At 44.2% G+C, this 17112-nt stretch overlaps 1 pseudogene; it reads right to left on the minus strand.

The window, feature by feature from the left end:
- Positions 1-6492: 6492 nt before the first annotated feature.
- On the minus strand, positions 6493-16338 carry LOC136504578 (isoflavone reductase homolog; annotated as a pseudogene).
- Between the last annotated feature and the right edge of the window lie 774 nt (positions 16339-17112).

Consider the following 17112-nt stretch of genomic DNA (forward strand, 5'->3'; position numbering starts at 1 on the left):
AGCTGGATGCGATTGGACGCGTAATGGGGTTGAAGGCTGAGTTAAACCTGAGTCGAGAAGGCTTCGATAAGATGTTGGCCGTGTTTGGCACCATGCTACCGGAGAAGCACACTTTGCCGACAAACTTGTACAAGGCAGAGAAACTCCTTCGTATGCTTAAGATGCCATATGACAAGATACATGTTTGTCCGAAGGGGTGCGTCCTATTTAGGAAAGAACACAAGGATGCAAATTACTGTCCGAAGTGTAAATCCTCCAGGTACCTGGAGGTAAACTCTGGTGATGGTCAGAAGAAGCAGCTTCTGATCCCCACGAGAGTGCTATGGCACCTTCCTTTCCTACCGAGGATCCAACGGCTATTCATGACTGAGGAATCCGTGAAACATATGACATGGCACAAAGATGGCAAACGGTACAATCCTGGGAAGATGGTACATCCGTCTAATGCTGAAGCATGGACGTATTTCAATGACAAACATCGTGACAAAGCAGCTGAGGCCCATAATGTACGTGTCGCGCTAGCAACAGATGGGTTCAATCCTTATGGAATGATGGCTGCCCCATACACATGCTGGCCCGTTTTTGTTATCCCCCTCAATCTCCCTCCTGGCATCTCCTTTCAACGGCATAACGTATTCTTGTCGTTGATAATTCCTGGACACCCGGGGAGTAATATGGGTGTGTTCATGGAGCCTGTGATTGATGAATTGATCCACGCTTGGGAGAAGGGGGTATGGACATACGATCGAGCTACAAAGACAAGCTTCAAAATGCACGTTTGGTACCACTACTCCCTGCATGACTTCCTGGCGTATGGGTTATTCGCCGCCTGGTGTGTTCACGGGAAGTTCCCATGCCCAGTATGCAAGGAAGTCGTGAGGTTCATTTGGTTGAAGAAGGGTGGCAAGTATTCGTCGTTCGACCAGCATCGTCAGTTCCTCCCTCTAGACCATGAATTTAGAGAAGACATTAAGAGCTTTACGAAAGGTGTCAAAGTGACAGACCCTAAACCGCACTTGAGGACTAGTGCCGAGGTTCGTGTTCAGATAGTTGCTCTCGTGCCCAATGAAGAAGGTGGTTTTGTGGGATATGGTGAGGAACATATGTGGACTCATAAATCCAGCTTGACGAGGCTCCCCTATTTCGATGACCTTCTTCTGCCACATAACATTGATGTAATGCACACTGAAAAGAATATCGCCGAGGCACTTTGGGGAACTCTCATGGGCACTGACAAGTCTAATGACAACGTTAAGGCTAGAGTGGACCTAGCGACGTTGTGCGATAGACCGAATCAAGCGATGCAGCCTCCTAGTGGCCGAAACAAGAACTGGAAAAGGCCTAAGGTCAATTTCGTCTTGCAAATCGATCAAAGGAGGGAGGTACTAAAATGGATCCAGATGTTAATGTTTCCAGATGGATATGCAGCGAATCTTAGCAGGGGAGTGAACTTAGGCACTCTGCGAGTCAACGGGATGAAGAGTCATGACTACCACATATGGATTGAGCGGCTTCTTTCGGCGATGGTCTGAGGCTATGTCCCTGAGCATGTCTGGCAAGTGCTGGCAGAGTTGAGCTTTTTCTTCCGCCAGCTTTGTGCCAAGGAGATATCTCGGACCGTCACTCAGGACTTGGAAAAAGCGGCACCTGTGTTGCTCTATAAGCTGGAGAAGATCTTTCCACCCGGCTTCTTCTTGCCGATGCAACATCTGATTGTGCACCTCCCGTCCGAGGCATGTTTGGGGGGGGGCCATGCAGGCCCATTGGTGCTATCCAATCGAGAGATGTCTAAAGACTCTTCGCAAAAAATGTACAAATAAAGCCAGAATTGAGGCTTCCATTGCAGAGGCATGCCTTCGGGAGGAGGTGGCAAACTTCACAACGCTATACTACAAGCCGAACCTTCCTAGCAATCATAATCCACCCCCTCGTTACAATACTGGCAAAAATGAATTGACCCTGAGCCTTTTCCAAGGCCAACTCGGCAGCGCAAGTGGATCAACCCCAAAGCTATTGGGAAATGAAGAGTGGCGCAGTATCATGCTATATGTGTTGAATAACCTTACCGAGGCACAGCCGTTCATCAAGTAAGTTCTCAACGAACTTATTTCAATATGCCGTCACTATTCTGCATCCAACCCCATTGATTCTTGTTCGGACAGGGAATTTATTCGTGAATTCTGGCATCAATCAAGGGATCCTACCTCGCATGAACAAGACACCCTTATTTCGCGGGGTGCGGGAGCGGGGAGGCCTGATTTCATTTCTTGGTTCAAACAAAAGGTAATGTCCAATTTAGCTCTTACGTTCGATCATCCAAGGTGATCGTACGTTTGATTAATATAACGATCTATCATGCTTCACCTTGCAGGCCCAGACCGATTCGTCCATGAGTGACGAGTTGAAATAGGTTGCAAACGGCTGTGACGTTAGGGTGAAGTCATTTACCGGCTATGATGTGAACGGATATCGCTTCCACACAACAAGTTACGAGCAGATTCAGCCCAAACAAAAAACCACAAATAGCGGAGTTTGTACGCCCGGCACTGATGGCCTCGACTATCATGGTAGAGTTGAGGAAATCTATGAACTCTCATTTCATGGAGACGAACCTCTTAAACCTGTCATGTTCAAATGCCACTGGTTTCATCCTCGATCAACGAGACGAACCCCTCATCTTGGGCTAGTCGAGATTTGAGAAGATTCCATCTATCCTGGAAAAGATGTCTACATTGTGGCTCAACAGGCCGTGCAGGTGTATTATACTCAATACGCCAACCAAGACAAAGAGGATCTTAAGGGTTGGGCTATTGTGCACTAGGTATCTCCACATGGTAAACTACCTGCCCCAAACGATGATGATTACAACTTCAACGCAAACACATATGATGGACAGTTCTATCAAGAAGATGGGCTACCAGGCACGTTTGAGATAGTCTTACCCGAAGCAATCGAAATGGAAGTAGACAACGAAACGGTTGATGACGAGGTCGATGGAGATGTGGTGGTAAATGCCAAGGACATAGCAATGCTTGAGCGATTACTTCTAGGCAATGACGACGATGACAACATAGAACCTTCGGATAGTGTTGCCCATTTGGACAATTTTGACAGTGATAATGAGACCTATGATCCCAATCATGAAGATTATTCGTAATACATGTAATACTATGGTTTTTTAATTTGTGTTTTGTTTATATATTTTGAATCTATTTCTAATATATGTACTAATTAGTCTTGTTCATTCTTTGTGATTGTAGGTGATTGGACAAAGATGGCGAGCAGACATCCACGCCGTGACACGCCCTCAGTTTATGGGAGAGACCGCCCTCTCCTTCGAGGTGAGGGGTCGTCGTCCGGGGCAGCATCCGCAGGAGGTGATGAGAGGAGGACTAGGGACAGCCGCCGCAGGAGGCAGCGGTCTCCTCCCTCGACACGTGATGAGGTGCTGGAGGAGGAGCACGTGACGGCCATGGCCACGTCCTCGTCGGAGGACGAGAGGGGTCAGCAGATGGGCGAGGGAGGCGAGGCGCTCGAGGGCGAGGGAGAGGGTACCGCTACCCAGACTCTCTACGAGCGAGGTCCCGCGAGCCTCCCTCTGGTTCCGCTTCCTCACAACCGCCCAGTGATTCGGCCTATGTCAAAGAGGTAAGTAACTATGGATGTTATCACAACTACTTCATAAGATATGTTGGAAATCTTAAGAGAAACTGATAAATTTTCTTAATCACTTGTGCAGGGCCTGGTTGGTTTTGTCGGGTACTCCAGCACGCACCCCCACGAGCATCCTTGGTGTTTTGTGCAGGAAATGGTACCCCGGCATTGTGCAACTGTCCGAAGAGCCGGTGGTGCGGGAGCCGACCTCCAACTGGGACAGGTACGCGCCGGTCACGGATGACACTTACCGCAACAAGCAGGAGCGAGTATTGGCGAAGTTTTAGGTAAGTCTCTCTCGCACAACATTGCTTAATACATCGCATTCATTGGTTAAATCTTTTATTGAAATAATGAATGGATACATCGGTTTTGTATGCAGAAATATTTCAAGGCCGAAGAAGGACTTGAGGCCCAGGCGGATCGAGCGGCTGCCGCAGCTTGTAGGAAGTACGTCACCGAGATGCACCACCATGGGCGCGTCCAGGCCCACATAGACTACTATAGGTCGGTACTTAGGCAGTCCCTCCCCAAGCCTCAAGCAAGATGGATTACGCTGACCCGGGACCAGTACCTTGAGGTAGGCGAATAACATTCATAATGATTCGTTTTGATATTAAGTAGGTTCAATTTCATCTTCTTATATGTCAAATACTCGATGACTTGTAGGTGATTCCCTGGTGGTGCCGATTGTATCCCGAGTGCTGGGCCATGATCGTGGATAAGTGGTTATCACAGGACTTTGTTGACACGCACGAGAGGCAGCGGGAACAGCGTCTGATGACGCAAGGTCCTACTCACCATCAAGGCAGCCGTAGCCTCCCTGAATACAAACAAGCATATGTAAGTGATTTCTTTCATTTATTTTGACGCTCAATTCTGCTTGATTTCTCACATGGGCAGGGCGTCGTCCTCTGTCTCCTTCGACCCGGCTGCCCCGCCCCGGGCGTACTCCGACCCGAACGTGTACACTAAAGTCCAAGAGTACACGTCAACGGTAAGGGAGATCTATGGGGAAGATTACAATGTGCGCACTGAGCCCATTGATGCAGAGGCGATCATGAGGCTCGGAGGAGGCAAGAAGCACGGGCGGCTGCGGATTGCAGACGGCGCCATCGACTCCACCACTATTCCCTCCCTCGACACTATCCGAGCACGGAGCACGAGCTCTAGCCAGCCCATACATCCACGGCCTTCTCCAGTACTATAGCAGGTCCAAGCACTCCAGGTAATTCCTGTTTTACTCGTCGTACGTAGATATTTACACACCTAAATTAGATTTGCATTACTGATACATTGGAGTGAAATATTGCAGGCCGAGCTGCAAGAAACAAAAAGGCAAAGTCAAGAGCAGAACGCGGAGCTGACCGCACAGCTGCAGGCCCAGAAGGTCGCGTTCGAGGCCGCGCAGAAGCAGATGGCGGAGATGATGGTGATCATGCAAAGTCTTGGGCAAGCATCGGGTGTACCTGTGCAGTTTTCAACTCCTCCACCTCCTACTCCTACAGCTACTCCTGTAAGTATGAAAGTTCACTTTTCGCTTGTGCTTTGCATGTATGTCGGCCTTCGTGCCATTGTGGATGTCGGCGTTCGTGCCGTTGTGGATGTCGGCGTTCGTGCCGTTGTGGATGTCGGCGTTCGTGCCGTCGTTTCTTGCAGGTTTTGGAAACCTCCCCGTGCAGGGGAGGTGCTGCCGAAATTTTCAATTGAGTCTAATCTTTTTGCATTCCTAGATTACTAGATGCAATCTCTAAGTTTCAAAACTGTTTTCCCGGATTACTCACACATGCAATCTCTGCTCCTTTGTGCAGCTTCCGTCCGCGGGTTCCAATCAACCCGCTAGTGCGTCACCGGGTGATCCTGCTTTTCCTTCACCATCGTCTCATAGGCTAGCTTGATGAGGACTCGTGCTATGTGATGTGGTTGGACTTTAGCGTGATTTGTGATTTATGGTTGTGACTTGTGCTTGGATTTCATTAACTTGTCGTAATAAACATGTGAATGATGATGAACATGTGACTTGTCGTTATAATATATTGTGACTTGTGGTTCACAATTATGGTTGTGATATATTGTGAGAAAATGGGTTCTATGTGATATATATATATGTATATATATATGAAATACTTGTGTCGATGGAATGCAAAAAACAAAACAAAAATTTAAATTTCTGCCTCTTTGCCGAGGGCAATGACCAAGGCCCTCGGCAAAGAAGGGTCCTTTGCCGAGGGCCCTAGCAATAGCCCTCGGCAAAGATTTTTTGGGAAAATCCTGAAAATTTCTTTGCCGAGGGCCAGGGAGCAGGCCCTCGGCAAAGGTTTTTCAAAAAAAAACCATTTCTTTGCCGAGGGCCGTCCCTCGGCAAAGATTTTTTTTAAATAAAAAACCTTTGCCGAGGGCCCTGGCAATAGCCCTCGGCAAAGATTTTTCTGGGAAAAATCCTGAAAATTTCTTTGCCGAGGGCCAGGGGGAGGAGGCCCTCGGCAAAGGTTTTTTAAAAAAATAAAAAAATTTATTTGCCGAGGGCCGGCCCTCGGCAAAAATTTTTTTTAAAAAAAACCATTTCTTTGCCGAGGGTCGGCCCTCGGCAAAGAAACCGCCAATGGTGCCGGCGCCTGACGGCTTCTTTTCTTTGCCGAGGGCCGTCCTGGCCCTCGGCAAAGGCTTTGCCGAGTGCCCGATAAAGGGCCCTCGGCAAAGACCGCTTCGCCGTCTAAAAATTCCCCGAGGGGTCTTTGCCGAGGGCAGCCCACGGCAAAGCCTTTGCCGAGGGTTTCTGGGCCTTTGCCGAGAGGCCCTCGGCAAAGCATGCGAGTCCAGTAGTGAAGCCAATAGTTACTTTAGCAGTTACAGATATCTTTTCATGTACTCGTCCACGCGGGTATACTGAACCTCTGGGTACAATAGGGTAGCCTCTGCTCCATCCTCACCAATTTCAAAATTTGTCAAGCAACCTTCATAGAAAATGTGGTAATAGTGTCCCACTCCGACTTGATTGGCGAAGTCTGTATCTACACATCCATGGAAAATCATAATTTACGTTTAATAGGGAGATGTGTAATGACAATTTTTATGGACACTAAAATTGTTTAGGAAATACCAACAATATTTTTTACAAGTAGTAGTGTAGTACACTCCATACATCAGCCTTCAATGTCGAAGTAAGATGATACCATTTTTGGGATCAATTGTGTGTACAGGTATAAGTGGAAATCACATCTGTTCACCCTAAACAATACTGATGTGACCCCCTCTCTACCAATTATGGTGTAACTAATAATTACACAAACAAGAAAGAATCTAAATCATATGCATTGGATTTTTCAATAAAAAAAACCTTGCATTGCCCTCAGACATACAACTTTTGTAGTTACCTTTCATTGAAGCCAAGAATTCATCTGCAGGAATGTGGATTTTCTCCAGAACATTTCCGGAAAGCTTTTCCCATTTTGCGATCACATCATTTTGAGTCAGGATGTTTTCATGTGGCCTTAGGTATATTGTCTTGTTCACTGCACGAGGATCATCAACAGACTTTGATTGTATATGTTGCAACATCATCTTCATCACAAAATATAACTGCATGGTACATATATATGTGTCATAAATACGTAGTTAGAAACCATGTTGTTACTTCTAGTTTTATAAATCACCGTGTAAATATGTCCATTTTGGATATGGTATGCTTTACAAGGGGCATGCACAATATTGATTTATGTTCAGATAAAATGGGAAAAATCATGTACATATAAAATCGTAAAGTTATAGCTAATATATAATTGTGATCAATTAAACAAACACTATAGTGAAAATGGATATTCATGTCAGATTAAATACAAAAGTAATGATGGGTGGAGGAGACGAACAAGTACTGTACAATGTTTTACCTTTGACATTGCCGTCTCCGTATACATGAACTCTCTCTTTGGGTGGCAAAAGGGTGCGCATTTGACATAGGTTTGGGCAAAAGTAACCAGCAAAGCAATTGGCAGAAACATAGGTGTGGGGAATGTTGGCATCTTCTATCGCCCATCTTAGGTCCATCTTCTCATCAAATGTAACCCTTCCTGGTTCAAGAGCATGCCCCATCTTGGATGGATCCATGCCGAATTCCGATGGTACAAAACGCTGCATCTCCACAATAACTTAAGTTTATTTAGACTCAGTACCTCTTCATCTTTTGTTGTTCTATATATTGAACTATATATACGAGAGTCTGCATCTGTACATGTTAAAGGGCATTTTTACAATGTTGTTTGCATTAGTTTCTTTATTCGTAGCTAATGTGAAGTTGGGAAGGCTCAACAAAAACACACTGCAGCTGCGTTGTTGGTGCTCATATGGGATTGGATAGGATTAGCAGCAACAGTTTGAAGACCAGACACTCAAAACCATTTCCGATCTATAAACAAGTATAACGTACTTCGTTCAACTCAGAATAAGTGTACATCATGTAGTTAACTAATTTTATTTTTGACTATTATCAAATAGTATTGACATTTATATCCCTAAATAATTTAATATGATAATATATGGCATGATTAATTTGATGATGTTTATTTGCTATCATAAACATCAGGGAATTTTGTACATGTTTAGTTAAACCTGAAATTGATTGACTCTTCGAAATACTAGATGTGAGCTTATCTTGGTAGGGACAAGAGTATATTTGTTTGGTTCTTATTCTATATATATATATATATATATATATATATATATATATTCCATTTTTAAAAGAAGAGTACATTCCCTTCGTCTTTGCATAACACAAGCACATCCTCAGAGAGCCAAGGAGGGAGGAGTCGGGACATGGTGGTGTCGCCGTCAGGCGTCAGGGATGACAGTCGGGGGCTACCAGAAGGAGTGAAGGGCCGGGGGCAGAGTGAGGATTAGGAAACAGATTAGAGACGGTGATGTGAAACAGAGAAGCACGTAGTCCGGCGATCAGATGCGCCTGATTTTTTTAATTATTATTTTGGGTGCGTGTCCGACTCCCACGTCCTCCTCCTTCCCATTAAAGATTGAGCTTCTTGTTTCCACTCCACTGAAATTTCAAAAAAAAATTATGGTTGAAGTCGTTGGTGGTGTCCCCAAAACCAAATCTGTCGGCAAATAGACGGTGATAGGTAGTGTTGAAAACGGATCAGATTCTATGGAATCGAATCTTGATGTCACCTTTTACCACATTTTAATTCAGATTCCAATACAAATACGGATCTTTGCGAATATGAATACAAATTAGCGGTCCCGTATTCGGATTTCTATTCGAATATTTACTTAATTCAACTCAAAATGCATATTGTTAAATTTAACGTACATGAATAACATTTTATTACTAAATTCGTCGATAACCAAAGTGAAATAAAATCAAAGTACACTTCTAGTAATCATCAATATCGAAGTGAACCAAATTATAATGGATAATATTTAATAAAACGATAGGTTAAGTGAAGAAATTTAAATAAGAATTGTAGGCAACAAGTAGCCATTTTGTTTTATCATTTTTTTTTAATTACAAAATTATTACACAAGTAGATAATAAAGTTTGTGGATATATAACATAGACAAGAATAGCTCATAAAAATAATTTAGTTATTAATAAATATTTAATAATTGAATATATAAATTAATGAATCATTATTTATGTAATATCTATCATAAAATCATAAGTTACATAAATTAATTTACATGAGAAAAATAAATTGCAATAACAAATATATTAGGTTTAAACTAAATTAGAAAAATACTAAAAAAATTAATATTTATGTATCATTAATAGTGTTAAATTAATACTAAAAGTCACTTATAGATATACTACTAAATAGTTTCAATGCATTATTAGTAATATCAAAATTAAAGAATTAGTCATTAGTCATATAGAGAGAAAACTTTTAAATAGATTCGTTACATCGTCTTCGCAGATAAATGTTGAATATTTCATGTTTCTGTCCAATATGTATCTAAAATCGGACAGAAAAACTATTGAAAAATAAATTCAAATACATCCATTTAATATCCACAGTAGAAACGGATACGAACATAGACCATTTCCACCTCTAGTGATAGGGGGTGTGGCTCGGAAGATCAGAGATGGAGACGTACTGGAGACTGGAGTAGAGAGGCAGGGCAGCTCGCCCAGGAAAGAACAAAATGGATTCAGGAACACAACTCAATTAACAAAACGGATTAAAAAAGAAGCTTTCTGAACCGCCAATAAGTAGTGGCTAGTATACTGGAACAGTTTGTGAAGTGACGCACCTTGATGTTCCCAGCGTCCTTGATAGCCTCGACGAGCTTATGCTGCAGGGAGAGGTTGTGGCTGCGGAAGTGCACCCCGGACATGGTCGAGATTGTTAGAAATTTAGGCATTTTCACGGTTAATTTAATTTAGAAATATAATATCAGTAGGTTCGTGATGACATATATATGCATGTGTATATCTCTAATGAACGCTACAACATGCATACATGACATATGGATAGATACAATAAACGCACAAAATACAGTAATAAAAGAGATTAGAATTTACCCAGCGGAGGGTCCCATGCCGAGGACATCGGAGGCTCCATACGCACTAGTCAACATAGCGCGTTGCTCGAAGTCGTGGACCACAGTCGATGCAGGACGATGTTCGCAGTGCAGTCCCACGAACGGATCACTAGGAAGAAGACGGCTTGCTGTTCCACAAGCAATCACCGGGAAGAAGACGGGTTCCGAGAGCGATCACCACCAGGAAGAAGACGTACGAGGACGACCAGTCACGGATCGCTCCCCACAAACCTAATCGCCACTCACCCCGTGCAAGGTTCTCAGGCGGACGAGGGTTCCGGAGGCAACTGCTCACCCGCTACTCCGTGCGCGCAGAGGTACGGGACGGGGAAGCGAGAGGGCTGCTGAGATGTGGTTTCTCTCGGCAGCGATTGCAGAGGCAGAAGCCTAAGATCTGGACTGACGGAGGACTACGGATATATGGTTGCGACGGGAAGGGAGAAAGACAGCGGAGAATCCCAGGAGACGGAGACGAAAAGCGGAAGGGACGGTAACTGACGCAACCAATTCGCCTCCACCATCAAGAAGAGAAACTCCCATGATTATGTGGATTTAAATAGCAAAAGACTGGCCACGCCCGCCCGCTCGCTGCCCGCCTTGCCTCGACACGCCATGGCCATGGCCACGGCCATGGCCTCGTCCCGGCCCGGCCCGGCCCGCGCCCGCGCCCGTGCCCACACCCACGCCCACGGCCACGGCCCGGCCGGCGGCGGGGGCGGCAGCGCGCGCGCGTGTGGCACGCCTATGTCCTTTTTCCAGCTTCTCAATTAAGATGAATAATTTCCAACCATATAAGTTGAGTCAACGTTCAGTCAAAATTTCGTATAGTATTAAACCATACAACGCTAATGTTACGTACCATAGAGTTTTATTTGATTTATTAAATATTATATGGGCCAAGCCCATAATATATCCAACAATCCCTACCAAACTCTAGGGTTTGTAACAAAGTAGTCTTAGAACCATATTTCTTTTATATATCAGTGTTTCAATGGAGAATGTTAAGTTGAACATCCATCTAGAGTAATAGTTTCACTCAGTCACAACTGAACAATGGACTAAGCCTTGAATTGACAGTTTTGTGTGAGGTGAATGTCACTAAAGTCCTTAGCTGATACTTGACTGCAAAAGACATCCCCTCTATTTGAAGCATATAAGTCATACTCCAGTGCCTTTCATGAGTATTTAGAGATCACCCAAATCTCATAGACTGTTACCAGCAGTCTGACTCATATAGGTGTGTTCCTCAAAAGATGTTCTGTAGGACAACATCTTTGCTTTAGCAAGCCACTTGGAACACATTAAGGTAAAAACCAACCTGCCTTACAGAAAGGAAAGATATGCATCAGAAATAATTCTTACTACGGAACTTTCCTCACAATTTACTACTAGCTTGTTTCACCATCCTACTTCACGGGATCTCCGATCACATAGAACAGGTTACCACTATAGTAAATTTCAAGTGGGTCTCAAACCCATCTCTCTCGATGCACTTTCTATCACATTGCGTGACAGACCCTTAGTGAATTGATCTGCCAGATTGTTAGACGTGTGAACATAGTCCAACGCTATTACTCCAGAGTTTCTCAATTTTCTGACAGATTTTAGTCGTCTCTTAACATGCCTTGTGGACTTCATGTTATCCTTAGAACTGTTAACCTTTGTAATCATAGTCTGGTTATCACAGTTCATAGAAATAGCCGGTATGGATTTTTCAACAACCGGTAAATCTAAAAGGAGATCATGAAGCCACTCGACCTCAGAGCCAGCGGTGTCTAATGTTGTGAGTTCTGCTTCCATTGTAGACTTCGTTAAGATAGTCTGCTTGCAAGACTTTCAGAAAACAGCACCACCTCCAAGCGAAACACACATATCCACTTGTGGCATAAAGCCCATCAGCATCAGAGATCCAGTTGGCATCACAATAGCCTTCCAACACCTTTGGATGTCTGGTATAATAAATACCGTAGCTTATAGTGCCCTTTAGATAGCGCATCACTCTCTCAAGAGCACGCCAGTGATCATCTCCCGGGTTTGACACAAACCGGCTCAGCTTGCACATAGCAAATGAGATGTCAGGCCTCGTTGCAGTAGCAAGATACATGAGCGAACCAATGATCTGGGAATATCTCAACTAATCCCTTGCTATTCTCCGATTTTTCCTCAATAGCACACTAGGGTCATAAGGTGTAGGAGCAGGTGCACAGTCACTAAACCCAAAGTGACTCAGCACCTTTTCCACATAGTGGGATTGTAACAGAGTTACCCCACCATCACCTTCTCTCAGAAGCTTGATATTAAGAATAACATCAGACTCTCCTAAATCTTTCATCTCAAAATTATTAGATAAAAATTCCTTTACCTCCTCGATCACTTTGAGGCTGGATCCAAAGATCAGTATGTCATCAACATATAAGCACAAAATGACTCCTTCACCCCCACCATACCGATGGTACACACATTTGTCAGCTTCATTTACAACAAAGCCAGCAGATGTTAAAGTTCTGTCGAACTTCTCATGCCACTGCTTAGGAGCTTGTTTTAGGCCATATAATGACTTTAATAACTTACACATCTTGCCTTCTTGACCATTTGCTACAAACCCATCCGGTTGATCCATATAGATCTCCTCCTCTAACTCTCCATTTAGGAAAGCTGTCTTAACGTCCATTTGATGAACGATGAGACCATAAGAGGCTGCCAGGGAAAGCAAAACTCGAATTGTGGTCAATAGGGCAACCGGTGAATAAGTATCAAAGAAATCCTCACATTCCTTTTGACTATAACCCTTGGCCACAAGCCTTGCCTTGTACCTCTCGATAGTACCATCAGGCCTAAGCTTTTTCTTAAACACCCATTTGCACCCTATAGGCTTGTACCCATAGGGACGATTAACTATTTCTCAAGTTCCATTAGACATAACAGAATCCATCTCACTTCGTACTGCTTCCTTCCATAAGTCAGCATCAGGAGAGGAATATGCCTCTTCAATGGTCGTCGGTGTGTCATCCACAAGGTACATAATATAGTCATCACCAAAAGACTTTGCAGTCCTCTGTCTCTTACTTTTCCTTGTGACTATAGTGTCATCCTCCTCAGGATTTTGCATATAGGGTTCCTCAGTTTGTTCTATCAGAGTAAAATTTTCATGCTTATGGGGAATTATAAATTCATGACCAGTCATGGTAGGTGCATTTTTCATGGGAAACGCATTCTCAAAAAAATGTAGCGTCTCTATATTCCATGATTGTATCAACAGCCATTTCAGGAACACTAGAGTTTATAATTAAAAATCTATAACCCACGCTGTAAATAGCATAACCAAGAAAAACACAATCAACAGTCTTTGGTCCAAGCTTTCGCTTTTTGTTTATTGGCACATTCACCTTTGCCAAACAACCCCAAGTTCACAGGTAAGAGAGATTTAATCTCTTCTTCTCCCATTCCTCGAATGGTGTAATTTCTTTATTCTTTGTGAGCACTCTATTCAGGATATGACACGCTGTCAGTATAGCCTCACCCCACCATTCCTTAGATAGTCCCGCAGTCTCTAACATGGTATTAACCAAATCAGTTAGAGTGCGGTTCTTTCTCTCAGCAATCCCATTGGACTGTGGTGAGTATGGTGGCGTCCTCTCGTGAATAATTCCATGCACCGCACAAAACTCAGAAAATTCATTTGAGAAATATTCTTCCCGCGATTGGACCGCAAACGCTTGATTTTCTTCTCAAGTTGATTTTTTACCTCAGCTTTATAGACTTTAAAATAATGCAACGCTTCATCTTTAGTTTTCAATAAATACACATAACAAAATCTAGTACAATCATCTATAAATGTCATAAAGTATCGTCTACTGCCTTTAGTCAATTCGCCATTCATTTCGCATAAATCAGAATGAACGAGTTCTAATGGTGCCAAGTTCCTCGTCTCAGTAGCCTTATGAGGCTTGCGCAGTTGCTTCGATTGCACACACACCTAGCACTTAGAATCTGTGACTAAGTTAAATTTCAGGATTAAATTCAGATTCGCAAGCCGCGTGAGACAGCCAAAATTAATGTGATAAAGTCGTGAATGCCATATATTTGACTCATCCGAAATATTAACATTGTTCACTACTTTATTACACACATCATCAAGTAAAGATAAGCGAAACAAGCCTCCGCAGTCATAACCTTTTCCAACAAATGTTCCATGTCTCGACACAACACACTTATTGGACTCAAGCACAATTTTAAAGCCACCACGACACATTTGAGAAACGCTAACAAGATTCTTCTTGATGGAGGGGACATGCTGCACGTTCTTTAATAGCACCGTCTTTCCTGAAGTAAACTTCAGAACAATCGTACCAGCACCAAGAACACGCGCATGCGAACCGTTTCCCATCAGCAAGGTTTCAGTCCTGCCGGCCTGATAGGAAGTAAACAAAGAAACATCAGCACACACGTGAATATTAGCACCGCTGTCCATCCACCACTCAGGTGAAAGACAAATTGAAAGAACAAAAGGTAAAGAATTACCATACCCAGATGTTCCTCCTCCAGTTTCGCTAATCACCACGTTTGCTGATTTCTTTTCTTGCTTATATTTGTGGTCTAGGCACGCACTTGCCCAATGCTCATCACTCCCACAAACAAAGTAATCTCCACCTTTCTTGTTATTTTTCTTTTTAAATTGAGCAGTCTGCTCAGGCTTTGCATTGTTGTTCTCTTGTATGTTCTTCTTCTTTTTATTATGGGATGTAAATGAGTTTTTCTTCTGCACCATATTGGCAACGGAAGACTCAACTTCTTTTCCATGTTTGTCTTTTGCTCTCGCCCTCTCCTCAACATCAAGAGGTCCAATAAGCTCAGCCACGCTAAACTCTTGTCTCTTGTGTTTTAGAGAAGTAGCAAAATCCCTCCTAGAAGGTGGTAGCTTGGCGATTATACCGCCGGCCACAAACTTGTCGGGCAAAAACATGGGAAATGTTGTAGTTCCTTTGCTAGCGCCTGTATCTCATGAACCTGTTCGACTACAAAACGGTTTTAAACCCTTTTATAGTCATACAGCTGCTCCATAAGGTACAGCTCACTGCCAACATCAGAAACTTCAAACTTTGCCTCAAGAGCATCCCGTAACTCTTTGCTTGATGTGCAAGATATGTAGTTTTTCAATTGTTAGAAATTTAGGCATTTTCATGGTCAATTTAATCCAGAAATATAACATCAGCAGGTTTGTGACGTCATATATGTGCATGTGTATATCTCTAATGAACGCTACAATATGCATACATGACATACTGATACATATACAGTAAACGCACAAAATATAGTAATCAAATAGATTAGAATTTACCGAGCGAAGGGTCCTATGCTGAGGGCATCGGAGGCTCCATTTGCACTAGTCGACGTAGTGCGTTGCTCGAAGTCGTGGATCACAGTCGATGTAGGACGATGTTCGCAGTGCAGTCCCACGAACCGATCATCAGGAAGAAGACGCATTGCTGTTCCGCAAGCAATCACCGAGAAGAAGATGGGTTCCGAGTCCGATCACCACCAGGAAGAAGACGTACGAGGACGAGCAGTCGCGGATCGCTCCCTAAAAACCTAATCGTCGCTCACCCCGTGCAAGTTTCTTAGGCGGACGAGGGTTCCGGAGGCACCTGCTCTATGCCCACCTCGCCCTCGGCCTCGGCCCGGCCGGCGGCGGCGGCGCGCCCGCGCGTGTGGCACGCCTATATCCTTTTTCCAGCTTCTCAATTAAGATGAATAATTTCCAACCATATAAACTGAGTCAACGTTCAGTCAAAATCCCATATGGTATTAAACCATTCAACGCTTAATGTTACGTACCGTAGAGTTTTATTTAATTTATTAAATATTATATAGGCCAAGCCCATAATATATCCAAGAGATGACCACGTCGGCCTGCGCCACGGCGGCGACGAGAGCCACGTGGTCCTCCAGCGACGCCTCCACCAGGCGCGCGCCCTGTGCCTTGAAGGAGAGCAGCATCTGGAGCTTGTCGATGTCCAGGCCGATCTCCGGCCGCATCAGGACCAGCGTCAGGTGACCCTACGCCAGGCTTGCCCGCACGATCCGCCGACCGATGTACCCAGTGCCGCCCACTACCAGGACCCGACTCTTCTCCATGGTTGGCGAGAGGACGACTGATTGCAACACAGATGTTGATCTATAGGCTGTTGCCGCCTACTTTATTACATGGAAAGAGCATCTCATAACTCTTTGCCTAATGTGTAAGATATGTAGTTTTTCGATTGTTAGAAGTTTAGGCATTTTTATGGTCAATTTAATCCAGAAATATAACATCAGCAGGTTCATGACGGCATATATGTGCATGTGTATATCTCTAATGAACGCTACAACATGCATACATGACATACTGATAGATATAGTAAATGCACAAAATACAGTAATCAAAGAGATTAGAATTTACCCACCGGAGGGTCCCATGCCGAGGGCATCGGAGGCTTCATTCGCACTAGTCGACATAGTTCGTTGCTCGAAGTCGTGGACCACAGTCGTTGCAGGACGATGTTCGCAGTGCAGTCCCATGAACCGATCACCAGGAAGAAGACGCCTTGCTGTTCCGCAAGTAATCACTGTGAAGAAGACGGGTTCCGAGAGCGATCACCACCAGGAAGAAGACGTACGAGGACGAGCAGTCGTGGATCGCTCCCCAAAAACCTAATCGCCGCTGGTTCTCATGCGGACGAGGGTTCCGGAGAGGCACCTGCTCTACGCCCGCCTCGCCCTCGGCCCGAGCGGCGGCGGCGCGCGCGCGTGTGGCACGCCTATGTCTTTTTTCCAGCTTCTCAATTAAGATAAATAATTTTCAACCATATAAACTGAGTCAACGTTCAGACAAAATCCCGTATGGTATTAAACCATACAATGCTTAATGTT

The sequence above is a fragment of the Miscanthus floridulus genome, chromosome 14, assembly GCF_019320115.1.
Source record: "Miscanthus floridulus cultivar M001 chromosome 14, ASM1932011v1, whole genome shotgun sequence".
Lineage (NCBI taxonomy): Eukaryota > Viridiplantae > Streptophyta > Magnoliopsida > Poales > Poaceae > Miscanthus > Miscanthus floridulus.